The sequence below is a fragment of the Eptatretus burgeri genome, chromosome 21 (genome assembly GCF_056783735.1).
Source record: "Eptatretus burgeri isolate ZD-2024b chromosome 21, Ebu_testis_v1, whole genome shotgun sequence".
Classification (NCBI taxonomy): domain Eukaryota; kingdom Metazoa; phylum Chordata; class Myxini; order Myxiniformes; family Myxinidae; genus Eptatretus; species Eptatretus burgeri.
The window spans coordinates 2,722,789-2,733,747 of NC_140981.1; the positions used below are offsets into that span (position 1 = coordinate 2,722,789).

At 47.8% G+C, this 10,959-nt stretch overlaps 1 long non-coding RNA gene across 1 annotated transcript; it reads left to right on the top strand.

Annotated features, from left to right (window-relative positions):
- The first annotated feature begins 5,031 nt into the window (after positions 1-5,031).
- Positions 5,032-5,727, top strand: LOC147008211 (uncharacterized). The gene is made up of 2 exons (XR_015053615.1): positions 5,032-5,073; positions 5,169-5,727. It is a non-coding gene; the product is annotated as an uncharacterized LOC147008211 (long non-coding RNA).
- The last annotated feature ends 5,232 nt before the right edge of the window (positions 5,728-10,959 follow it).

The following is a 10,959-nucleotide window of genomic DNA, read 5'->3' on the forward strand; positions in this document are numbered from 1 at the left end:
AATGCTGTTCGTATTTTAAAATAATTGTCGTCATGTATGATTGTTTTTTTCAGTTTGTGAATTGATGGTAGCGAACCGAAGTTGCACACCCAGTCAGGGTCCACACTTTTTCAAAAAGTTTTCAAAAAGATTTCCAAAAGTAATTTTTCCCCATTTTTTGCGTGTGTTCAAATTGTTTCGTTTGGTTTTTTCAAATTGTTTGGTTGTCTTTGTTTTGTAAATAGCTTGGATAAATAATTTTTTCAATCCAAATGTGTCCTGCAACAGCTGTGACTTTTACCTCATTAGCTATGCAGCACGAATCACCTCGGAACCTGATTGGTGCAGCTGTGACTTTTTCTCATGCGCTCATGCGAGTTTCCGGGGTCGTTCGCGCATGCGCGGAACGAACGAGTTTCTTTGGTCGTTCGCGCATGCGCGGAACGAACGAGTGTCATGGGTCGTTCGCGCATGCGCGGAACGAACGAGTCTCATGGGTCGTTCGCGCATGCGCGGAACCAACGAGTTTCATGGGTCGTTCGCGCATGCGCTCAGTGCGAATCAATGCAGCTCGAATCACCTCGGAACCTGATTGGTGGAGCTGTCACTTTTACCTCATTAGCTATGCAGCTCGAATCAACTCGGAACCTGATTGGTGGAGCTGTCACTTTTACCTCATTAGCTATGCAGCTCGAATCACCTCGGAACCTGATTGGTGGAGCTGTCACTTTTACCTCATGCGCTCATGCGAGTTTCGGGGGTCGTTCGCGCATGCGCGGAACGAACGAGTCTCATGGGTCGTTCGCGCATGCGCGGAACGAACGAGTCTCATGGGTCGTTCGCGCATGCGCGGAACGAACGAGTTTCTGGGGTCGTTCGCGCATGCGCGGAACGAACGAGTTTCTTTGGTGTGAGTGTTTTTGGAAATTTTTTTTGAATTTTTTAATCGGGTGTGGGCGTGGTTTCACCGAGCAATGAACGTGTCCAATGGGATTCTTTAAATCGGGTGTGGGCGTGGTTTCACAGAGCAATGAATGTGTCCAATGGGATTCTTGAAATCGGGTGTGGGCGTGGTTTCACGGAGCATTGAACTTGTCCAATGGGGAATTTGAAATCGGGTGTGGGCGTGGTTTCACTGAGTAATGAACGTGTCAAATGGAAGATTTGAAATCTGGTGTGGGCGTGGTTTCACAGAGCAATGAACGTGTCCAATGGGATTCTTGAAATCAGGTGTGGGCGTGGTTTCACAGAGCAATGAACTTGTCCAATGGGACATTTGAAATCGGGTGTGGGCGTGGTTTCACTGAGTAATGAACGTGTCAAATGGAAGATTTGAAATCTGGTGTGGGCGTGGTTTCACAGAGCAATGAACGTGTCCAATGGGATTCTTGAAATCAGGTGTGGGCGTGGTTTCACAGAGCAATGAACTTGTCCAATGGGACATTTGAAATCGGGTGTGGGCGTGGTTTCAAAGAGCAATGAACTTGTCCAATGGGAGATTTGAAATCTGGTGTGGGCGTGGTTTCACAGACCAATGAACGTGTCCAATGGGCTTCTTGAAATCAGGTGTGGGCGTGGTTTCACAGAGCAATGAACTTGTCCAATGGGACATTTGAAATCGGGTGTGGGCGTGGTTTCACAGAGCAATGAACGTGTCCAATGGGATTCTTGAAATCAGGTGTGGGCGTGGTTTCACAGAGCAATGAACTTGTCCAATGGGACATTTGAAATCGGGTGTGGGCGTGGTTTCACAGAGCAATGATCGTGTCCAATGGGCTTCTTGAAATCAGGTGTGGGCGTGGTTTCACAGAGCAATGAACTTGTCCAATGGGACATTTGAAATCGGGTGTGGGCGTGGTTTCACAGAGCAATGAACGTGTCCAATGGGATTCTTGAAATCGGGTGTGGGCGTGGTTTCACTGAGTAATGAACGTGTCCATTTCTTCAAGGGGGAAATGATAATTGTCACGTAATTAGATAGGGATACGGGATAGGGTAAGTGTGTCTTTGTAAACCCCTTTTCGTATTCTCTGGAGGCTTGCCGTGACGTCACAGGACAGTGCTGCGGATGGCTCCGCCCCGTGATCACGATTGGCGGAAGGCGACGGCGGTGGGCCAATAAAACGGCTCGATTGGAAGTGACAAGGACGGGAGGATAAAAGGCTCTGTTCGGGGTCGAAAAGGAGAGGAAGAAGATCGGTACTGAAACACTGTTTTTGGCGTGGAGGTTGTTGTGCTGGGAGCATGCTTGTTGTTGCGCTGATTCGGCCCTGGTTTCTTCGTGTCTTGTAGCCTTGCTGAGCTTCGTGCCTCACCTTGGTTGGCTCTGGGGTTCTGCTGGCTCGGAGTACGGGTTCGAACGGCGGGCGGACCTGCCTCCCGCTCCTGCTCGCGGTTTGGTGCCGGAGCTGGTTCCCTGGCGGCTGTGAGCGGACTTGGGCCAAGACCAGGAGGTTGACAGCACCACGGTTTCTCCTGCCCCCCCCCCCGACGAGAGCAAGGCCAGCTCGTCCAACGATAATCCAAGGACTGTTGCATCCACACCACGGTCCAGCCTGACCACCAGGAATAGCTGCGTTTTGTGTGTGTGTGTGTGTGTGTGTGTGTGTGTGTGTGTGTGTGTGTGTGTGTGTGTGTGTGTGTGTGTGTGTGTGTGTGTGTGTGTGTGTGTGTGTGTGTACCTGGCGCCTTCGAGGGTTTGAGATTTGTCTTTTCATTGGAATTGTCTGTGTTTTCCCCCACGCCCGATCCCACACCATCCCGTCGAATCGCCCTGGATCCCTCTTCTTGCTGAGTCTTGTTATTTTTGGTTAGAGGAATAAACGTTATCAACTCAGTGAAAAGCGACTCGTGCCACCTTCCTCGTCCCGTTTGCGGTAGAGCGATTAGAACCGCCATCTTTGGGTTATAAATAAATAATCCGCCTCCATCGTTTCGGCTCATTCGACGTTGGCGGGACTGTTCAAGTCCCGTGGACGTCACAATATATATATATATATATATATATATATATATATATATATATATATATATATATATATATGATATAATCATTTAATATTGTTGTTTGAATATTGTTTTAAAATGCTGTTCGTATTTTAAAATAATTGTCGTCATGTATGATTGTTTTTTTCAGTTTGTGAATTGATGGTAGCGAACCGAAGTTGCACACCCAGTCAGGGTCCACACTTTTTCAAAAAGTTTTCAAAAAGATTTCCAAAAGTAATTTTTCCCCATTTTTTGCGTGTGTTCAAATTGTTTCGTTTGGTTTTTTCAAATTGTTTGGTTGTCTTTGTTTTGTAAATAGCTTGGATAAATAATTTTTTCAATCCAAATGTGTCCTGCAACAGCTGTGACTTTTACCTCATTAGCTATGCAGCACGAATCACCTCGGAACCTGATTGGTGCAGCTGTGACTTTTTCTCATGCGCTCATGCGAGTTTCCGGGGTCGTTCGCGCATGCGCGGAACGAACGAGTTTCTTTGGTCGTTCGCGCATGCGCGGAACGAACGAGTGTCATGGGTCGTTCGCGCATGCGCGGAACGAACGAGTCTCATGGGTCGTTCGCGCATGCGCGGAACCAACGAGTTTCATGGGTCGTTCGCGCATGCGCTCAGTGCGAATCAATGCAGCTCGAATCACCTCGGAACCTGATTGGTGGAGCTGTCACTTTTACCTCATTAGCTATGCAGCTCGAATCACCTCGGAACCTGATTGGTGGAGCTGTCACTTTTACCTCATTAGCTATGCAGCTCGAATCACCTCGGAACCTGATTGGTGGAGCTGTCACTTTACCTCATGCGCTCATGCGAGTTTCGGGGTCGTTCGCGCATGCGCGGAACGAACGAGTCTCATGGGTCGTTCGCGCATGCGCGGAACGAACGAGTCTCATGGGTCGTTCGCGCATGCGCGGAACGAACGAGTTTCTGGGGTCGTTCGCGCATGCGCGGAACGAACGAGTTTCTTTGGTGTGAATTTTTTTTTGGAAATTTTTTTGAATTTTTTTTAATCGGGTGTGGGCGTGGTTTCACCGAGCAATGAACGTGTCCAATGGGATTCTTTAAATCGGGTGTGGGCGTGGTTTCACAGAGCAATGAATGTGTCCAATGGGATTCTTGAAATCGGGTGTGGGCGTGGTTTCACGGAGCATTGAACTTGTCCAATGGGGAATTTGAAATCGGGTGTGGGCGTGGTTTCACTGAGTAATGAACCTGTCAAATGGAAGATTTGAAATCTGGTGTGGGCGTGGTTTCACAGAGCAATGAACGTGTCCAATGGGATTCTTGAAATCAGGTGTGGGCGTGGTTTCACAGAGCAATGAACTTGTCCAATGGGACATTTGAAATCGGGTGTGGGCGTGGTTTCACTGAGTAATGAACGTGTCAAATGGAAGATTTGAAATCTGGTGTGGGCGTGGTTTCACAGAGCAATGAACGTGTCCAATGGGATTCTTGAAATCAGGTGTGGGCGTGGTTTCACAGAGCAATGAACTTGTCCAATGGGACATTTGAAATCGGGTGTGGGCGTGGTTTCACTGAGTAATGAACGTGTCAAATGGAAGATTTGAAATCTGGTGTGGGCGTGGTTTCACAGAGCAATGAACGTGTCCAATGGGATTCTTGAAATCAGGTGTGGGCGTGGTTTCACAGACCAATGAACGTGTCCAATGGGATTCCTGAAATGGGGTGTAGGCGTGGTTTCACTGAGTTATGAACTTGTCCAATGGGAGATTTGAAATCTGGTGTGGGCGTGGTTTCACAGAGCAATGAACGTGTCCAATGGGATTCTTGAAATCGGGTGTGGGCGTGGTTTCACTGAGTAATGAACGTGTCCATTTCTTCAAGGGGGAAATGATAATTGTCACGTAATTAGATAGGGATACGGGATAGGGTAAGTGTGTCTTTGTAAACCCCTTTTCGTATTCTCTGGAGGCTTGCCGTGACGTCACAGGACAGTGCTGCGGATGGCTCCGCCCCGTGATCACGATTGGCGGAAGGCGACGGCGGTGGGCCAATAAAACGGCTCGATTGGAAGTGACAAGGACGGGAGGATAAAAGGCTCTGTTCGGGGTCGAAAAGGAGAGGAAGAAGATCGGTACTGAAACACTGTTTTTTTGGCGTGGAGGTTGTTGTGCTGGGAGCATGCTTGTTGTTGCGCTGATTCGGCCCTGGTTTCTTCGTGTCTTGTAGCCTTGCTGAGCCTCGTGCCTCACCTTGGTTGGCTCTGGGGTTCTGCTGGCTCGGAGTACGGGTTCGAACGGCGGGCGGACCTGCCTCCCGCTCCTGCTCGCGGTTTGGTGCCGGAGCTGGTTCCCTGGCGGCTGTGAGCGGACTTGGGCCAAGACCAGGAGGTTGACAGCACCACGGTTTCTCCTGCCCCCCCCCGACGAGAGCAAGGCCAGCTCGTCCAACGATAATCCAAGGACTGTTGCATCCACACCACGGTCCAGCCTGACCACCAGGAATAGCTGCGTTTTGTGTGTTTGTGTGTGTGTGTGTGTGTGTGTGTGTGTGTGTGTGTGTGTGTGTGTGTGTGTGTGTGTGTGTGTGTGTGTGTGTGTGTGTGTGTGTGTGTGTGTGTGTGTACCTGGCGCCTTCGAGGGTTTGAGATTTGTCTTTTCATTGGAATTGTCTGTGTTTTCCCCCACGCCCGATCCCACACCATCCCGTCGAATCGCCCTGGATCCCTCTTCTTGCTGAGTCTTGTTATTTTTGGTTAGAGGAATAAACGTTATCAACTCAGTGAAAAGCGACTCGTGCCACCTTCCTCGTCCCGTTTGCGGTAGAGCGATTAGAACCGCCATCTTTGGGTTATAAATAAATAATCCGCCTCCATCGTTTCGGCTCATTCGACGTTGGCGGGACTGTTCAAGTCCCGTGGACGTCACAATATATATATATATATATATATATATATATATATATATATATATATATATATATATATATATATATATATATATATATATATGATATAATCATTTAATATTGTTGTTTGAATATTGTTTTAAAATGCTGTTCGTATTTTAAAATAATTGTCGTCATGTATGATTGTTTTTTTCAGTTTGTGAATTGATGGTAGCGAACCGAAGTTGCACACCCAGTCAGGGTCCACACTTTTTCAAAAAGTTTTCAAAAAGATTTCCAAAAGTAATTTTTCCCCATTTTTTGCGTGTGTTCAAATTGTTTCGTTTGGTTTTTTCAAATTGTTTGGTTGTCTTTGTTTTGTAAATAGCTTGGATAAATAATTTTTTCAATCCAAATGTGTCCTGCAACAGCTGTGACTTTTACCTCATTAGCTATGCAGCACGAATCACCTCGGAACCTGATTGGTGCAGCTGTGACTTTTTTCTCATGCGCTCATGCGAGTTTCCGGGGTCGTTCGCGCATGCGCGGAACGAACGAGTTTCTTTGGTCGTTCGCGCATGCGCGGAACGAACGAGTGTCATGGGTCGTTCGCGCATGCGCGGAACGAACGAGTCTCATGGGTCGTTCGCGCATGCGCGGAACCAACGAGTTTCATGGGTCGTTCGCGCATGCGCTCAGTGCGAATCAATGCAGCTCGAATCACCTCGGAACCTGATTGGTGGAGCTGTCACTTTTACCTCATTAGCTATGCAGCTCGAATCACCTCGGAACCTGATTGGTGGAGCTGTCACTTTTACCTCATTAGCTATGCAGCTCGAATCACCTCGGAACCTGATTGGTGGAGCTGTCACTTTTACCTCATGCGCTCATGCGAGTTTCGGGGGTCGTTCGCGCATGCGCGGAACGAACGAGTCTCATGGGTCGTTCGCGCATGCGCGGAACGAACGAGTCTCATGGGTCGTTCGCGCATGCGCGGAACGAACGAGTTTCTGGGGTCGTTCGCGCATGCGCGGAACGAACGAGTTTCTTTGGTGTGAATTTTTTTTTGGAAATTTTTTTGAATTTTTTTTAATCGGGTGTGGGCGTGGTTTCACCGAGCAATGAACGTGTCCAATGGGATTCTTTAAATCGGGTGTGGGCGTGGTTTCACAGAGCAATGAATGTGTCCAATGGGATTCTTGAAATCGGGTGTGGGCGTGGTTTCACGGAGCATTGAACTTGTCCAATGGGGAATTTGAAATCGGGTGTGGGCGTGGTTTCACTGAGTAATGAACCTGTCAAATGGAAGATTTTAAATCTGGTGTGGGCGTGGTTTCACAGAGCAATGAACGTGTCCAATGGGATTCTTGAAATCAGGTGTGGGCGTGGTTTCACAGAGCAATGAACTTGTCCAATGGGACATTTGAAATCGGGTGTGGGCGTGGTTTCACTGAGTAATGAACGTGTCAAATGGAAGATTTGAAATCTGGTGTGGGCGTGGTTTCACAGAGCAATGAACGTGTCCAATGGGATTCTTGAAATCAGGTGTGGGCGTGGTTTCACAGAGCAATGAACTTGTCCAATGGGACATTTGAAATCGGGTGTGGGCGTGGTTTCAAAGAGCAATGAACTTGTCCAATGGGAGATTTGAAATCTGGTGTGGGCGTGGTTTCACAGACCAATGAACGTGTCCAATGGGCTTCTTGAAATCAGGTGTGGGCGTGGTTTCACAGAGCAATGAACTTGTCCAATGGGACATTTGAAATCGGGTGTGGGCGTGGTTTCACTGAGTAATGAACGTGTCAAATGGAAGATTTGAAATCTGGTGTGGGCGTGGTTTCACAGAGCAATGAACGTGTCCAATGGGATTCTTGAAATCAGGTGTGGGCGTGGTTTCACAGAGCAATGAACTTGTCCAATGGGACATTTGAAATCTGGTGTGGGCGTGATTTCACAGAGCAATGAACTTGTCCAATGGGACATTTGAAATCGGGTGTGGGCGTGGTTTCACAGAGCAATGAACGTGTCCAATGGGATTCTTGAAATCAGGTCTGGGCGTGGTTTCACAGAGCAATGAACTTGTCCAATGGGACATTTGAAATCGGGTGTGGGCGTGGTTTCACTGAGTAATGAACGTGTCAAATGGAAGATTTGAAATCTGGTGTGGGCGTGGTTTCACAGAGCAATGAACGTGTCCAGTGGGATTCTTGAAATCAGGTGTGGGCGTGGTTTCACAGAGCAATGAACTTGTCCAATGGGACATTTGAAATCGGGTGTGGGCGTGGTTTCACTGAGTAATGAACGTGTCAAATGGAAGATTTGAAATCTGGTGTGGGCGTGGTTTCACAGAGCAATGAACGTGTCCAATGGGATTCTTGAAATCAGGTGTGGGCGTGGTTTCACAGAGCAATGAACTTGTCCAATGGGACATTTGAAATCGGGTGTGGGCGTGGTTTCAAAGAGCAATGAACTTGTCCAATGGGAGATTTGAAATCTGGTGTGGGCGTGGTTTCACAGACCAATGAACGTGTCCAATGGGCTTCTTGAAATCAGGTGTGGGCGTGGTTTCACAGAGCAATGAACTTGTCCAATGGGACATTTGAAATCGGGTGTGGGCGTGGTTTCACTGAGTAATGAACGTGTCAAATGGAAGATTTGAAATCTGGTGTGGGCGTGGTTTCACAGAGCAATGAACGTGTCCAATGGGATTCTTGAAATCAGGTGTGGGCGTGGTTTCACAGAGCAATGAACTTGTCCAATGGGACATTTGAAATCTGGTGTGGGCGTGGTTTCACAGAGCAATGAACTTGTCCAATGGGACATTTGAAATCGGGTGTGGACGTGGTTTCACAGAGCAATGAACGTGTCCAATGGGATTCTTGAAATCAGGTGTGGGCGTGGTTTCACAGAGCAATGAACTTGTCCAATGGGACATTTGAAATTGGGTGTGGGCGTGGTTTCACTGAGGAATGAACGTGTCAAATGGAAGATTTGAAATCTGGTGTGGGCGTGGTTTCACAGAGCAATGAACGTGTCCAATGGGATTCTTGAAATCAGGTGTGGGCGTGGTTTCACAGAGCAATGAACTTGTCCAATGGGACATTTGAAATCGGGTGTGGGCGTGGTTTCAAAGAGCAATGAACTTGTCCAATGGGAGATTTGAAATCTGGTGTGGGCGTGGTTTCACAGAGCAATGAACTTGTCCAATGGAATTTTTAAAATCGGGTGTGGGCGTGGTTTCACTGAGTAATGAACGTGTCAAATGGGAGATTTGAAATCTGGTGTGGGCGTGGTTTCACAGAGCAATGAACGTGTCCAATGGGATTCTTGAAATCGGGTGTGGGCGTGGTTTCACTGAGTAATGAACGTGTCCATTTCTTCAAGGGGGAAATGATAATTGTCACGTAATTAGATAGGGATACGGGATAGGGTAAGTGTGTCTTTGTAAACCCCTTTTCGTATTCTCTGGAGGCTTGCCGTGACGTCACAGGACAGTGCTGCGGATGGCTCCGCCCCGTGATCACGATTGGCGGAAGGCGACGGCGGTGGGCCAATAAAACGGCTCGATTGGAAGTGACAAGGACGGGAGGATAAAAGGCTCTGTTCGGGGTGGAAAAGGAGAGGAAGAAGATCGGTACTGAAACACTGTTTTGCTGGCGTGGAGGTTGTTGTGCTGGGAGCATGCTTGTTGTTGCGCTGATTCGGCCCTGGTTTCTTCGTGTCTTGTAGCCTTGCTGAGCCTCGTGCCTCACCTTGGTTGGCTCTGGGGTTCTGCTGGCTCGGAGTACGGGTTCGAACGGCGGGCGGACCTGCCTCCCGCTCCTGCTCGCGGTTTGGTGCCGGAGCTGGTTCCCTGGCGGCTGTGAGCGGACTTGGGCCAAGACCAGGAGGTTGACAGCACCACGGTTTCTCCTGCCCCCCCGACGAGAGCAAGGCCAGCTCGTCCAACGATAATCCAAGGACTGTTGCATCCACACCACGGTCCAGCCTGACCACCAGGAATAGCTGCGTTTTGTGTGTTTGTGTGTGTGTGTGTGTGTGTGTGTGTGTGTGTGTGTGTGTGTGTGTGTGTGTGTGTGTGTGTGTGTGTGTGTGTACTTGGCGCCTTCGAGGGTTTGAGATTTGTCTTTTCATTGGAATTGTCTGTGTTTTCCCCCACGCCCGATCCCACACCATCCCGTCGAATCGCCCTGGATCCCTCTTCTTGCTGAGTCTTGTTATTTTTGGTTAGAGGAATAAACGTTATCAACTCAGTGAAAAGCGACTCGTGCCACCTTCCTCGTCCCGTTTGCGGTAGAGCGATTAGAACCGCCATCTTTGGGTTATAAATAAATAATCCGCCTCCATCGTTTCGGCTCATTCGACGTTGGCGGGACTGTTCAAGTCCCGTGGACGTCACAATATATATATATATATATATATATATATATATATATATATATATATATATATATATATATATATATATATATGATATAATCATTTTATATTGTTGTTTGAATATTGTTTTAAAATGCTGTTCGTATTTTAAAATAATTGTCGTCATGTATGATTGTTTTTTTCAGTTTGTGAATTGATGGTAGCGAACCGAAGTTGCACACCCAGTCAGGGTCCACACTTTTTCAAAAAGTTTTCAAAAAGATTTCCAAAAGTAATTTTTTCCCCATTTTTTGCGTGTGTTCAAATTGTTTCGTTTGGTTTTTTCAAATTGTTTGGTTGTGTTTGTTTTGTAAATAGCTTGGATAAATAATTTTTTCAATCCAAATGTGTCCTGCAACAGCTGTGACTTTTACCTCATTAGCTATGCAGCACGAATCACCTCGGAACCTGATTGGTGGAGCTGTGACTTTTTTCTCATGCGCTCATGCGAGTTTCCGGGGTCGTTCGCGCATGCGCGGAACGAACGAGTGTCATGGGTCGTTCGCGCATGCGCGGAACGAACGAGTCTCATGGGTCGTTCGCGCATGCGCGGAACCAACGAGTTTCATGGGTCGTTCGCGCATGCGCTCAGTGCGAATCAATGCAGCTCGAATCACCTCGGAACCTGATTGGTGGAGCTGTCACTTTTACCTCATTAGCTATGCAGCTCGAATCACCTCGGAACCTGATTGGTGGAGCTGTCACTTTTACCTCA